The following is a 16,345-nucleotide window of genomic DNA, read 5'->3' as shown; positions in this document are numbered from 1 at the left end:
GTCTGCCCGCAGCTATGACACATGGTAAAACAGCTAGCTGGGGTTATTTTAGCTGTGTAAACAGTTGTCTTCCCCTGATCCTACTGGAGTGGGGCGTAAGGATGTTGTGATGTCCCTGGAAGTATAGTCAGGGTACACGTCCCCCCTCCCCAAGACAAGGCATAGCCATGTGACTGTGCAGAAGCCATGCATGGGAGGCAGTGCCTCACTGCTCAGCCTCTGTCAGGGACAGACTATCTCCCTCAGGATTCATTGTGAGGCTTGGGTCATGTCTCTACTGCCCAAGGTAGCATTTTGCTGTAGTAATCTGTCTCCCAGCTGACCTTGCCTGATAGCCTGCTCAGCAGGGATCCTGGTTTTCTATGATAAAAAATCCTCAATCTTCAAATTTAAAAAAAGTATCCCAAAATCCACATGTTTCCATGATTGAAATGAAACACCGCTAATATATAAATATATGTATAGTAGTGTTTCATTTTAATCATGGAAACGTGGATTTTTAGTCACTTTTTTAACCCGAAAATTGGGGATTTTTTTTATCAAGGAAAACCAAGATCCCTGCTCATCAGGATTCTCCAGCACTGCCTGCCTATGTCCATCCCCAGGCCTTGGCTGCTTGCAGACCCACACAGTCTTTTATACTGCACTTCGCTCTGGGGCAGAGAAATGGACAGAATCTTAAGCAGGTCCTGGTGGGGCTGTTTCCAAAGGCACTGCATTTCACGTTGCTATGCATGTACCCCCTTGTGGCCAACATATCCAGTCTCCAGGAGGAAGACCACAGTACTCGCCAGTTCAAAATCCTAACCTCAGAGGACCTGCAGTGCTGTTTGGGCACATCTCCAAGCAGCAGGGACCTCAACAGCCCATTTCGATCAATTCATCTACTTCAGAAACACCCTGTGGAAGCCCAGGAACCTGCTCATGTACAGGCACACAAACCTCTCAATAGAAGCCAAAAATGGGACCTGTGTCAAAATGGGACCTGTAACTAATATTCACATGCTTTGCAGTAGCACCTGAATGCCCCTGTGGTGATCAGGGACTTATCCTGAGAGATACTGGGTGCATCTACAAGATGCATTAGGCTAATGCATTAATGTGCATTAACCTAATTTAATGTGTATTACAGAAACACATCTACACGTGCACGCCCTTAACGTGCATTAAAAATGGCAAAATTAGGCCAATCATGCCTAAATTTGATACCTGCTGTCCCAGGAGAGAAAAACAAACAAACAGGGAGGAAAAAATTAGGAAAATCTGCCTACCTTCAACAGGAGGCGCGACGCAACAGGAATCAAAGGAAAAGCCTGCGTAGCTCATTAGCTGCGCCTTTATTCAGCTGGGGCCGGCCAGTGACATCATGAGGAAGCCCCGCATGGCGGGGATAAAGGAAGCCAACTAACGAGGGAGAGGAGGAGAGAGGAAGGAGCCAGAGAGTACGGGGACACCAGGTCCCTTCCGGGATTATCTCCAGGAGAAAGAAACGGCGAACGAGGAGTCAAAGGAGGCTCCTGGTGCCCACTGCATCTTCAAGGGGTAGGAGCAGGATAATAACGCCGGAGGTGAGAGGGAAGCAACTCTGCCTGCCAACAGAAGCTCCAAAGGAAGGGGGAACAGCAGACACTGCGCAGAAGTTACCTCCACAGGTGGGAGTAGCGTGAGGCGGAGGGAAGAGGAGGAGCCTTGCTCAGGGAGCGGGCCACACCAAAGGCAGCCAGAGAGACAGCACAGCACACAACGGGTCATCCCGGGCGAGAGGGAGATCCCACCACCTACAGGAGAGTAGAGCGGGCTCCAGACAAGAACACCACAGGGGCTGAGGAACAAGGTAGCCCAGGCTATAGAATTAAGAGAAGGAGTAGAAGAGAGAAATAAAACCTGAGTAGGGATTCGCTCCCAGCCAAGTTGCAGGGAGCTTGGAGCCCAGGGTCTCTGAGGTAAGAGACCTGGGGAGGGAGTTGGTTTTTTTGTTCTTTCTGTTGGAAGGTTTTTTCTTTTGAGTTTCCCCAAGTGATGGGGTTGAGAGGTGGAAAAGGGATCGAGGAGGAGGAGAAGCAGTGAAGAATTTATGAGATGGCTTGCTGGGCTGAGGTTTGGGCAAAGCTTCTCCTAGGATACTATAGGCCCCAGGAGTCAGGCCGACTAGCACAACGAAAAGTTGGAGTAAGCCCGTCGGCCACGGAAGCCGGGATCCTAAGAGGGGAGTCCAATCACAAGGCTCTACAGAAATAGAGGAAGAGGTACAGGGCTGCAAAAATCAGACCAACTCACCGAGGTGGCATGAGGACGGGGTGTAGGGGTGGTGGAGCCCCGCTAGTGACCATCGGGACCCCGTGCCATGGAAGACCCCAGAATAGCCACTTCCCCACCACTAGGGAACATTCAAGTTGTGGCAGGCGAGATAGGGGAAAGCTACCCATGGAGGGAACACCAGCACGGCGTTTGTCGGGGAGGGTACAGGTAGAACACCCCTCCATGCACAAGCCAAAGTAGCACAGGACCGGCTACTCAAGACCCAGCGGTCACACCTGCAAATGCAGGTATCAAATTTAGGTGCAATTAAAGTGCATTAACACGTGTAGAAGTGACCCGACACTAACTTTAGTGCCTGGTCTGCCTAGCCACTAGGGGCACATGGCAGGGCTGCAGGAACTTGGCACCAACTTTAGTGCCAAGTGCACTAACTTTAATGCCAAGTCCTGCATGTGTAGACACCCGCCAAAAATCACTTAATGCACTTTAGCTTAATGCTCATTAAATTTAGCCGTGCTTAAATGCACATGTAGACGTGCCCGCTGTGTATACAAACAGTATGATATCCCTGCCTCAAACAGCTCACTAAGTCATGTCAGTTCCTTATCCCTGTAAGGCAGGGGTGTTTTGCACATCAAGTTGATAAATGGGAAAGCGTCTTTTAAGTAGGGTCAGAGTTGAAATTTAAAGAAATTGTGGTCTCAATTGCAGGGTCTTTGTCTAGCTTGGACTGCAGCTCCTTGGGACTGGGTCATGAAAGCTGGAATTCACTAAGAAGTACATAACAACTCACCTGCTGAATCAACTAGCCCTGAAAATGGATGGTGCTGGAGCACTGGACCCATACTTGTGGGAGTTGGGCAAGGTCAGGAAATAAATATGTAACATGGAGGTTGGCTGGATATGATGGGGCCTTATACACTCATCTTTGGCTGGGCCTCCCAGACACTTCCTTTTTTCTGGAGTAAAGTTAATTTGAGATTTAGCCTAATATAAATCATAATCTAACCTACTCTCTGTGTGGACGGTGTTCTTGTCCCTTTCATCATGTCATGCCATGAGTGGGGGCTGTCAAGCGACCCTCTAATGGATCTTTGTTAAAATTATGCAGCACGCTGGAAAGGACGGAGGCAGAGGCGGTGCCAGCCCCTTCCCAGTGAGGGGGCTGATGTGGGCTAGACAGAAAATTGTGGGGGGAGGCTGCATTGTACATCTTCTGGTCAAACATACTTATTCATTTTGTTTAACAATACCCACTTAAACATGTGTTTTATCTATGTTATTTGCAAAAGGAGAATATATATATAGTCTATGCAACCAGATTGGTCTGGGCAGGGCTGGGAGTGCCACATCTCTGTGGGCTACAGGCGGGAGTGGAGTGGGCTCAGCTACACAGGGTGGGCACTGGCAGCCCAGGGTGGGGGCAGGGGGCTTGGACAGGGGCAATGCTGGGAGGGGTGGCTACGGCGGGGCTAAGATGAATTTTGAGGTTGCTATAGGCCCCCCAAGCCTCCCCCTAGTGCCACCCCTGGGCAGAGGAGACTCCCCTTAACTGTTCCCTCAGAGTCTTCCTGGCCACCCCCTCAAAGCTCCCTCAAAGTATGTGGGATTTCCTCTGGGAGTGATCTTAAGGTAGGGGTGTCAGACATATCATCCAGGGCTGGATATGGTCCATGGAGCCATGTTATCTGGCCTGTAGGACTCCCAGAGGGGCCAGATATTTGGGGGCTGGGCAAGCAGGGGCAAGGTCCACAGCCAAAATCCCAGAAACTGAGCCCGGTTGGGGATGTGGGTCAGCAGTGGGAGGGATGACAAACAACTGTTCATGGCTGCTACTGCTTGTCCCACTACCACATCTGGACCCAACCTGTAAGGAGGGGTGAATTTGTCATCCCTTTCCTCAGGAACTCCATTGCTTTCTGGATGAAGAACTTCTGGGTTTACCAGGATTCTTCTGAAGGGATCAAGGAATAACAGGCATTTCCCATCCTCCATGAATACTTTACAGACTTCCTGGATTCCCTCTAAAGAGTTTACACAATCCCCAGGGGCTTCAATTACACGATTCCTGAATCCCAAGTTCCTGGGGTCTGACATGAGAAGCTACGAGTCCCCTAGGTTTCCAGGGTCCATAGGGAAAGCTACTGGAGTTCCCACATGATTGTCCTCGGACGAATTTTAGATGAATCCCTAGCCTCAGAGTCACATCCTGGAGGAGTGACAGCCCTGAATACTAGGGGTCCGAGTGCCCCCTCTCCTGCACTAGCACCTGAGCCTCTAGATTAATAATTAGGTCTTCACTCTCTCACCTGGCAAACCAGCTAGAGTTGAAACTGTCACCATGTAAATTCAGTGTGATTGAACCCAGCTGCACCTCCTCCTTGGCCAGCTCTGAAAGACACCAGGATGACTCAGATGTATCTAATTAGCGAGGGGCATGAGTGAGGAGGCATGAGGGGGCGGGAGGACAAGGGAGACAATTTTCCCAGAGATACTAGAGCAGTGTTTCTCAACCAGTGGGACGTGTCCCACTGGTGGGACTTGAAGGTCGTGTAGATGGGACTTGGCCCGATTGAAAAAAATCAGTTGCTAGCACTTCAAATAGATGAATCAACAGATACCTCGAACAGTGCAATTTTGTGGGGGTTTGTTTTTATCATGGTGGAACCAGGGGTTTTTGACAAAATGGTTGGTGGGACGTAAGGTGCAAAAGGTAGAGAACCGCTGTACTAGGAGACTGAATTGGTCTGGATCCTGAGGAGTTCAGGATGAAAAGCCCATCCAAAGGATGAGTTTGCTGAGCTCATGCCATGGGCTAAAGGCATGGGCAGAGAGCAAGAAAAGAACCTCAGCAAGCATAAAAAAGTCCTTCAACACCAAATGAAATACAGGGGGATGGAAACAGTCACCCATAATACAGCTCCCAGTTCACAATTCCACCAGCCTTTTTCACAGGCAGCACCACTGTTAGAAAGCAATAGCAATGGCTGCATTTTCATATGCCCTCCCCCCTCAAAAAAGATTTAATGCTCCAGTGTGGCAAGTAGGCCTGGGGACTGAAGGGTAGGGGAGCACGTATTGTCTCTAAGAGTTCACAGGGCCCCATACAACAGGGAGTAAGTGGCCTCGCCTAACGGCTGGGGTCTGCTGAAACAGGAAAATCAATAGTGACTGTCTGCTGATGGACGGAGTGAGCGAGACAGAGAGAAGGGGGGAGGGCAAGGGCAAAAAGAGAAGGAGCCTGCCAGCTTGTAGTGAGAGAAGCTGAGGGGAGTCGCTGTAGTCAGTGACGCTGTGGGAACAGACTCTGTACTCGGGGATTCTACAGGGCTCATCTCCCTTCCCTTCCTCAGCCCCCCAAACCACCTGGGGGATTCACCTTCCCAGCTACAAGACCCATGCCCCACACAAATCAGAGGCCATGGCAGAGGCCTGGCTGCATTAGGCACATGGGAACTGATGGAGAGTCTGCCTTAATGCAAGTCACTTATTGACCCTGCAAAGCTGAGGGCGGAGGAAGATTGAAAGGAGGAAATGTAGGGAGAGAGCTCCTATTAGCAGCATCAAAGCCATATATTATCATCTGGAATTACTGCACAGACCAGCAGGCAGGCAGCCAAAGTGGTGGCTGCTGTTGCACCCAGCATCGGCAGTGACCTGGGCTTCCAATGACACAGGGTCTTTCATGTGGTGTCCTTGGTCTGTCAGCCAGGCAGCTCCCCCACCCACCAATCTGCTGAGTACCATTGGGAGGGAATTTCAGATAGGTATTGAGCCAGGCCCTGAGCATAGAATGGGCACTAGCAATCAAACAGCATGCACGGATACTGGAATAATCTGGCAAAATGGAGACTGGGGCCCCAGTCACCTAGGGGCAAAATGGAAACTGGGGCCCCAGTCATCAGTGTTGTCCTGGGTGGCTATGGAGCAGCTGGCTGGAAGACAGGACCCCTGGGTTTTAATCTGTGCTCTCTCACTGTATAATGCTAAATAAGTCACTTGGGGACATGTCTCTTCTGTTCCCATGCCCCTCACCCCCCCAAGAATGCTATCAAAAAGTACACCCCGCCTACCTGCACATGCCAAATGTGCAGAAAAGGCAGAGAAGCTGCCTTGAGAGCAGTCCCCCGCCCTTCCCCATTCTTAAGCATCCTGGAAACAGGAATCTCAAGATGGTGTCCTGAGGTGGGCTTCCCTGCCTTGTTTTGAGGTTTGGGGCTTGCAAGAGCAGGGGCAGGTGTTCTTGGGGGCAATGGACTGTCAGCATGCACACAGCAGTGCCCTGTAGAGATACCCTGACCTAGCTGTGAGGAAGCTAACTTAGGAACCAGGAGCATACATGGGTTAGGACAGTGCTGTACCTGGGCTAATCAGGCCTTCCCAGTGAGGCTAATTAGTCTGGGTGGAGCATTGTACTAACAGCTATACTGCTTCCAGCTCTGCAGACCATGCCTGCAGAAATAGCTCAGGTATCTTTGTACAACACTGCCTTGCCCTGTATGCGCATGATCTTAGTGCCAAATGCTGGTCTCTGAATATAGTGGTGCAAATCCAAATGAAAACCCTGGCTTGGTTGAGGTCATTTTGGGTTTACACCAGGATAATGGCAAATGGAATTTGGAGCATGAGCTCTCTGTACCTCGTGTTCCACCCATGAGAATGAGGGTGATGACATTCACTCACCTCTCAGGGGTCTGTGAGGTTTCAGTCATCAGTGTTTATAGAGTGCTTTGATATCCTTGCATGAAAGCCAATTCTGAAAAGTGAAGCAAAGTGAAATGGCACCAAGAGACTCTTGGTACATCACAGGGACTTGTAAGGCTTTGTGAAGCTTATCTCACGACCCTCCTGTGAGAGACAGAAGTGTTGTCATGGAGGTCCCTAAAGCTTGGAGAGACCAGGGATATGGACACATGAGAAATTTACCACTGATTGAAAGGGGGTAAGGGCTTTATTGTGCATCAGCTGCTCTATGGTACCTGCTCATGTGTGCACTCTTAAACCATCAGAAGTGGAAGTTAAACCATAATAGCTTCATCCATAATGGAGGAAGGGGAAGTTACCACAGTTTAGCTCTCATTTACCATAGCGAAAGAGCGTGCACATGGGCTGTGGCTGAGAAGCAGCTGGCATGCAATCAAGCCAAAAGAAGCAGCTGGCATGCAGGAAAGCCACTGTGGAATAACTTGTTTGTATGTCCAGATACTGACTTGCCCAAGGTCACAGAGGACATCTCTGGCAGAGCTAGAAGTTGAACCCAGATCCTACGCTAGTTCCTTCACAAATGGCAGAAAGTACAGACACATCTTGCAGCTTCTGGGCCACTTCAACCCCAGTCCCCTGTCTGCCTGTTTTGTTCTTCCTGCCAAGAAGGGTGAGAAGGCAGGAAGGTCTGTCCTGTAGAGAAACCCATTTTCATCACCCAAGTGGTCCTCTGAGGCTGGGATATGGCAAGCAGCCATTGTAAGAAAGAGTTTTGCAACAACTCCCAGGATTCCTGGTGTCATGTGAAAGGAGCGATCAGCAAAAACAGCCAGATCACAATGTGCTCAGAGCCATTAGATTTGGAGTTTGCTGTGCCTGGGATTGCCGCTGCTGAAAACCCACCTGGTCCAGCATTACCCTTTTAGTCACAGCGTGAAATGAACAGAGCTGCTAGTAACAAACATTCTTCCTTTTCTTTCTGTCCAAGTGTTTCTACAGTACCTCTCACAACAGCATACTCCGCACCTTCTGCCTGAGGATCTCAATGCACTTTACAAAGAATTGCACTTCCAAACCATCTTAAAAGGTCCACGTTTTTATCCCCATTGCATTGATGAGGAAACCAAGTCACAAAGAGGGGAAGTGATTTCCCTAGGACCAGGAAGTGAGTCCCAGGCCAAGCCAGGAGCAGAATCCAGGAGTTCCATCTTCCAGCCCTGCCTGTTTGTCATAAGGCAGCCTTACAACAGGATGGTAATGAATTGAATGCATCAGTACTTCATATTCTCAGTTTTCTTGGAACGCAGTCCCTGTGTGCTACTGGACACTGCATAGGAAGTGAGAGAAGCAAAGAGCCAGGCCTTCCAGCTCAGCTGAGTGAGTTATACTCCACTCATCCATTCATACATGGCATATATTCAATACCCCATAAATATTTGCCCATTATGGGCCATGTCGAACATATATTATATCTCATAGGAAACAGGGAGTTTACAACCTAATGGCTCAAGTCAAGGGCTGAAGAATGAGTTACAGACAGATTTGCAGACTGCATGGAGCTCCTCTTCCCATGGCTTTTAATGGTGTTTAAATCCAGGAGGTCACCTGGACAGGACACCATTAACCAGCCAAACAGATACATGCTGTATCCAGGCTTTAGAGGGACACTGTAAAGCTCATGCACCAAAGCATATTTCCATAATGTTTGGATGCTAACACTGTGTCAGGCTGCAGAAGCACTGCTAAGGTAAACTTGTCAGGAAAACTATCTGTTTAGGATAGGAACTTGCTGCACAAAGGTTTGGACCATTTTGAGCTGAGGCAGACCATCAGGTTAGTATGGTTAAGGCACATCAGTTTCTGTAACCAAAGGCACACAAGGGTCTGCAGTGGCTGATATACATCCAGTCATTGACAAGTGGGTCTGCTAGGGACTATCTTCAGCACAGACCTAGAGCAAGGGTTAACCTCAGGCTTCTGGAGGCACAGCAGGAAGCCTTCACTACTCTGCCACTACCCCTTTACCCAGCTGAATAATACATTGTAATACTATATGGCTTTTATCACCACCCCCCACCCCAAATGTTAAAGGACTTGACAAAATGGGTAGATATCTGCTTTCCACAGATGGGAAGACTGAGGCACAGGAGATGACTTTCACTTTGGCACAGTGAGGGAAACATATGGCACCAAGGGGAATAACAGTGTTGTCTAAGCCCTGTTGTCTTGGAGTTGTGGGATATAATTCACCTCCAAAATGGGGAGTGGTGACAGGTTGGTTCAGGTATGCTACAGATCCAAAAGCAGGAGTTTGGGCCTCGTTCTGAATAGGTGCTGAAGGTTGCAGCTGGGTATCTGATCATTTGGGCTGAGGAGTCAAAGACAGTAGATGATGAGAGCCACATCACCCCCTTGTGTGTTATCAGTTACAGAAACTGGTGTTCTTCAGCCATGCTAGCAACGAACTGCTAAGCTTGGGACATTTTAGAGCTTGACTGCCTCTAGGCTTTATGCAGTCTCTCTTTCTCTCTCTCTCTCTCTCTCAGAGAACAGTCTCTTCAAGGTACTAGGCCCTAAAATTAAGCTTTTTAGAAGAAAGAACTCCATGGCTTTACAGCATAGAAACAGGACCTCCAGCACCCCTCTTGAGGAAGGAGTGTGAAATCATGCACTGCTTGTTAGGGGTGGAACCATGAAGATAACCCAGAAGTTCTGTCTCCCAAGTCCCTGTGCTAATCACGAGACCAAACTGCCACCCAGGAAGAAGCTCCCTAATTTAAACCTTAGCAGAGGCTGGATGGAGTTCTAGGAGCTTCTGCAGTGGAATGGGCTCTGCTGAAAGGTATTTCCATCGTCCTTTCTACTTCGTGCTCACTGCTTATCCCCCCAGACACCAGGGTGACATTCATTATCAACTCTCCTGGAAAACTGCAAAAGGAAGAAGAATGTCCAGTGTGAGGAGTGCTGGGAGAGAGCATCCCCCAGGCTGAGCTAATCATAGAGGGGCCATGACGCAAGGACGGGGGGAGAGCAGGGTCCTGACCTTTCCCAGGCTCTGCTGTGCTCCACGCTCCAGTTCCCTGCCAGTTTATCGGCCACTGGAGTGAGACCAAGGGAACATCAGCCAGGACAGAACGAATAAACATCCGAGCCTGGGCTTCCTTCCTTCCTTCGAGTAACACAAAAATGGGAGGGAAGATAAATTAAATTAAATGTAAAAAACCAACACAAATAAATAAGCAATTGTGTCTCCATGGTGACAGGAGAGGAGGGAGTCCAATGGCAGAGCAGTGCATCTCAGAGAAAACCTCTTGAATAGCAAGACCCTGTATCTCTGAGAAACTGGCCCAGGTCACATTCAGGGTCCTGAGCCTACATTGATAATAGATCATCTCTTCCTATGAGCTTAAAGTAAAACACACATTGTAGTCAGTGGGCTGACACCCGTTGATTCCAATGGGCTTTGGAAGGGGTGTGGTGGGTCTGTCTATATGGCATCCACAACACACCTCATAGTGTTGCCATGAAGGGTGCTTCACCCACTTGCTCCCACTTGGAAAGCACCAAATGCTGTAAAGATCTGATAGCATTCCCACTGGAGCAGTGGTGGGTGCATGCCAGTAAACACTGGCAAGACTGAGAGACTAAAAGTGGGCAGGGCACACGCTGGGCACATGCCAAACAGCAGCTACATTCCATGTTTTCAGGCTCTGGTGTTCATTTCATTCAGGCACTCCTTAGCAGGATCATAGGTAGGGAAACACGCTCTCTGATTGTGCTGGTGCACAGCTGCTTTAGCCATGAGTGAGGTTTGTGCTGATCTGTCTGTAGGGCTATATCAGCCCTCGCAAAACTGCCAGGAAAATTTGCCATCCAGGTACAAGACCTCCCCACCTCCCCTATGCTAAGGTAGTGAAAAGGCAGAAAATGTTGCTGGCCCATCAAAACAATTACCTGATCCATGCAAGTCAAACCTGGCAAGTCTGCTGTAAAGACTAATTGTACAATGGACTTCCCTCTCCTGTGATCCAGCAGTATCAGAGCCTCATGCAGCATCCCCTTGGATTTACTTAACTAGTGCTTCACTTCTATTGGCAAGCAGAAAGACGTTTTCAAAGACTCAAAGAGATAAAAAATACCATCTCCAGGTTCAGGAAATGAGCACAGGTGGACATCAGCTGGACCAATATGTCAGACCCTATGTCAGAAATCAGCCCTTTCCAGACAATAGATGATCAGGTTGGGGGTTTTTTTTAGGTGATCCCCCTCTGCCTTTCTCCCCAACAGGAAGCTTTTTTTTGTTGGGAACGTGGTGGGACACCCTCTCATTGAAAGCTCAGCCCTATAGGCAGAGACCCCTTCCTGCTACCCTGTGGATCACTGGAAGAAGGATGCTGATGAATCAGATCTATCTTGCATCCCTATCACTGGTATCAGAACATGTGGCACCATTAGATCCATCCTACTCAGAGACCTGAGTTTTCTCTTTGCTGTTTTCCACCAGTTAAGTGAATTCTTGGGAAAATGAAGCTTACCACCACTACAACCCTGCACACACAATGAAGCTTTCCTTGACTTTTCCCCACAAAATAATTTTGTCGAAATTGACAAAAATATAAGCAGATATTTTGATGTCGATGAAACTATGTATTCTGGTGGCAAACAAACCTGCTGGAAAGGTTTAACCATCTTGAGTGTTATTTCATCCCCAAAGAACCTCATCTCCTTCACCTTCTAAAGGTGCTGCTGTTCATCCTCCAACCCTGGATGAATGGTTACTGGCATTTCTACTCCATTCATACAGCTTTGAAGCATGCATATTTTTCTTGGCACTTGGCTTTAGTATTCTGATGTGATTCAGTTCCAATGAAAATTCCAAGCATGACAGATAGATAGACAGACAGACAGATCCTGTCAGGTCCTGTTCCTCTTAGAACGTCTTAGAAGACAGCAACTAAGTAACTTCTCAGATTTCAGAACCATTTGAGCATGGATGTGCTATTTCCAGCATCCATGGACACTGACCTGACACACAGAGCCAGGTCCTGTCCTGCCTCCAGGACAGCAGCACCATCCAATTTACATGTTCATCAAAATCAAAACCAGGGAATAGATACAGTATTCTGTTTTCTGAGCAACTTTCATATTACCAGCATTTTAGAAATGAAGGAACTGGGTAGACAGAGAGGATTGTGACTTGCCAAAGTTGCCCAGCAAGACAAGAGTACAGTCAAGCATACAGTTTCCGAGTCCTTTTCTGTCATCACTGTGCATTGTTTTCACCCTGTTGCTATATCTTGGCCAAGTATGAACTGATGTCCCAGAAAGAAGAATTTCTCTGTCCTCTTCTTAATCAGACTGCCTGTCTTCTTCTTAATCATGGTGCTTATTACACTGGGTTGTGTAATAATGCAGAGCTGGTCACTTGACCTTCAAGAATGCAAATGTAAGTAAAACAAGGAGACAATTATCTTTTCCATGGCGACCTGTCGCACAGGGTGTAAGCCAAAAAGAGGATACATCTGTAGGATATGGAAATGCTTTCCTACCAGCCCAGTGATGTGCCGCTGACCTCAGAACCCAGGAGTGATGGATCTGCAGACAGGGCTGTCAGTGTCTTTCCCAGGCAAGAGGCTAATTCTAGAGGCCGGATATAACATCCAATCATTAGTCCTCAACTGAGAGAAGGAAAGAGAAGAATTGTGTAGGCAGTTGCTTTTTTTAAACAACTTGTGACCCATGTATTAGCATCAAATTAGAGTAATTTAAAGTGGGGGGCAGGGGAAAAAGAAAATTCCCAGGTTCAGAGTTTTAATGGGTACTCCATAGCAAGTTTCTGTGTCCTGGTCAACCCTAGAGGCAACCATTCACCTCTCCATGGTGCCATCTGTGACCGTAGTAGTGATATTCAACCCCAGGCTCTAGCAACATATGCCTTATATATGGACCTCTTCTCTGCTTTGAATTACACATTCCAGGCTATCCTGATGCTGATACAGTGTCCGCCCAGGAACATAAGAATGACCCACATGAAACTTCATGGAGACAGACACAGACATGTGAAAGTCCCCATGTTATCACAAGCTTACTACGCCTAGCAACTGTGCCATCGAGCACACCATCCTGCTTGACATGGGTTGCCTTCTAAACTGGAAGAGTGTACCCTTGTCTACACAGCATCAGAGCTGGACTAATTAGCACTGCTGAGTGACATCAATTAACCCAATCCCATGATAATTAGCTCACCTCTACCACTACATAGTTGTAACTACACTGCTTCCAGTCTAAGCAGCAGACAGCATGTGCCAGACACCAACATGGTCTCAATGACATGGGGAGAAGAAATGTCTCAAATAATAACTGTTTCCTGGTGCAATTAATTATCTGTCAATTTTTAGATTACAGCGTTTAATATTTATATTACTCTGTAGCACCCAGAAACTACAATCAGGATTATGCGTGTGGAGCTGTAAAAACATTTGGAAAACCATTTCTTTTAAAATGATGATGATGTAAATGCTAGCAACCCCCTACCATTTCTATGTTGTTTTGATGACTTTACAAACTACTGCTATATAATAAATCTGTTGCCCACATCTCTGCACTCTAAATGTGTATTCATTATTTATGTCACCTAGGCCTTACTGAATCTGTTTCAGTCTCTCTCTGAATTTGTCTTTGATGGCAACGTTGTTCAGCAGAAGCTGCAGGTCTACAACCATTGGTTTATGGCCTGTTGGGTCTAGCTAACATAAATGAACATTGCAAAGGCCTGTGATATGTATGGATAGAAGAGATAATGGGGTGAGAGGGGGATTAAGTAAAGACTTGCATATTGAGCCTTATATGTTGAGCGTCTCATACACTGAGTCATAGGTTTCATAACTTTATCAATGTAAGTCTCACATTCTGTCCCTCAGGCTCCACCTCAGCTTGACTGAATCCTGAAATACCTTTGGACCATGACATTATGGATCAACATGACATTGTAGAATCCCTCCATGATGATGCATCTCAATGAAACATCATCAGGTTGCAACACCCTGGCATTCTGCTGCAGTGTAACAACATGCTATTGCAAGCTGATGTCCCTACTGCTTACAGAAGGGAAAGATGATGGATCTGTATCACGGACACAACCAGTAAGATTTTCTTTAAGCTTGAGACTTCTGCACTGTTGCTGCTGAGAACACTGGAGCAAAAGAGAGGGCTGGGCACTTAGCCAAGTATATGACAAGCAGGAAAAGGAACAGGTGGTTGGGCTAGACAATAGTGGATCATTCCTAGGAACACAGGATTGTCCACAGACATCTTCCTCAAGGTCCCCTTCACAGGCTTTAGCTTGTTACACATGGACACACACACACGCACACACTGGAATCCCAGGAAGGGGCTGCGACAAATTCTCATGGAGGCTGAAATACCGTGGCTGTGAGCTCACCGAGTGACTAACTTGTTTATCTCCTATGGGAGCTGCTCCACTGCAATCTAGCATTTGGGAAGCATTAGATCTTAGCCAGCTTCTTTCCAAGTTGCAGTCACATCCCCCACCCTCAAAAGAACACACTCTAAAAATACAAAGCAAAAAATGACACATCACCCTGTTTCTTCTAAAAGAAAGTCATTGCTAATCACTCCATTACTTTACTACATCCTGTTGGATTAGCACTAGAAATAGTTCAAGTGGTTAAAACAAATGGCAGATGTCAGGGAAATCAGAAGGCTTTTTGTAAGAATCAAAGGCGTGAATTTAAAAAATTAATGCATGCAAATTGTTGCTGTTGCATGCCCAAAACAGATACTGGCACATACAAAAGGCTAATTGTGCACATAGTTGGCTGCCCGTGCAAGCAAATGCCCGATTTGCATATGCAGTCTCTGTAACTATGCTTACCATTTAAGTACACAATTGCATTTGTATTTTTTGTGTGCGCCAATCCATTTATTTTGAAAATCAGCCCCTACACATTTCTAATAATTTTTTCTACATGGTAAAGTAAAAGTGCAGGTGGCAATAAGTTACTCACATCAAGGCATGCTAATTCTATGCATGGTGCCAGAGAAACCCACCTCAGATCCATAATTTAATAAGTGTTCCTAAAACAATAGGGGTTCATTTTGGAATGGAAGGGGTCAGTTTTTCAAGCAGCCTTCAAAGCTGTAACTTATGTCCATATCTCTTCAATCTCTAGATATTTCACAGACAATGAAGCTTATGAGTTACCCAGCCCAACCATGTTAACAAGGATGATTTTTTTCAAATCACCCAATTTATTTAATATCAATACAAAAACCCTGATGATATAAAAACAGAAATGATGGGAACAACTATGCAGCCCTGTCTTAAGTCTCAACCATAAAAATATAGGTGTTATCAGCCTTGCTGCTGCAGCTTTCAGTCAAAGGTATGAGGAGTGATACAAGTGCATCTAAATCACAGGGGCCTTTATAGGTCAGAGCCAATAACTTGAATTCCACCTGGAAATAAGCTGGGAGCCATTTCAGTCAATGCAGTACTCGTATTATTCACATGAAAGGAGAGTATAGTATAAGTGTTTTTGGGTTCTGTGTTTGTCTTCCCATTACAGATGAAGATAGAAAACGCATCCATGGACACTGCTTCTACCTGAGCTACTACACTAGGACTTTAAAGATTAATTTTATTGTCTACACAGAAAGTGCCTACCATTTCTGTATTTTCTCGCATGCAACACACCTTTTCCCATAGGCAATGTGTAGGGATTGGCCTTCACCAGCCGGGGCGCAGGGGTGCCGAGAGAAGCACCGGCAGCACCTCCGGTTTTGCTGCTGTCACTTCCTGTTTTGCCGCCAGTGTTTCCAGGGTCAGCAATCGGCCACTGGGGGGAATCAGCAATCAGCCACTGGTTCCCACCCCTCCCACCTCCCGCATGACTTTTCCCCAAAAACCAGCCAATGGAAATTTGATTGTGCATTATATGCAAGAAATATGGTAAGAGCAGGTTCTGTTGCTTACCAATTGAAATCAAAGTACAATCTGCAGTGATCCTCAGTGGGCGCATCTACACATGCATTTGCTCTCAAGGAAACTACTTGAGAGTAAACACTCCTGGGCACACGTCTACATGTGCAGGGACATGGAAGCAGATTTGCTGCTCCTAGCAGCAAACTGCTCCCACTTCTTCTGGCCACAGCAGGTCTCTGCTGCCACCAGGGGGATGTGGAGGCTCCAGCCACGGCTGCCTGAGGCTGGCAGCCAGCTTTAAAAGGCAGCCCACTCCCTGTTCCCTTGTCAGCCATTTTTCTGGCCATAAGCAGCGTGCAGAGCTGAGGGGCAGCATGCAGCAGCTCTCTCACCATAGCTTTTACCCCCTCACACCATGGCTGCTCCACCCACTGGCTC

At 47.2% G+C, this 16,345-nt stretch overlaps 1 long non-coding RNA gene across 3 annotated transcripts in view; it reads left to right on the top strand.

Annotated features, from left to right (window-relative positions):
* Nucleotides 1-16,068, top strand: part of LOC112551675 — a 44,054-nt gene extending 27,986 nt beyond the window's left edge. Inside the window, exons 3-5 of one of the 3 annotated variants that reach the window (XR_003095979.1) lie at nt 2,971-3,124; nt 7,952-8,217; nt 13,884-16,068. This is a non-coding gene — a long non-coding RNA (uncharacterized LOC112551675). The remainder of the gene's footprint in view (nt 1-2,970; nt 3,125-7,951; nt 8,218-13,883) is intronic. The other 2 variants (XR_003095978.1, XR_003095977.1) reach the window with 2 other exon arrangements.
* Nucleotides 16,069-16,345: the final 277 nt, after the last annotated feature.

The sequence above is a fragment of the Alligator sinensis genome, unplaced genomic scaffold (genome assembly GCF_000455745.1).
Source record: "Alligator sinensis unplaced genomic scaffold, ASM45574v1 scaffold27_1, whole genome shotgun sequence".
NCBI classification, from domain to species: Eukaryota; Metazoa; Chordata; order Crocodylia; family Alligatoridae; genus Alligator; species Alligator sinensis.
Note: the sequence above shows the minus strand (reverse complement) of the source record. Positions and strands in the feature narration are given on the sequence as shown.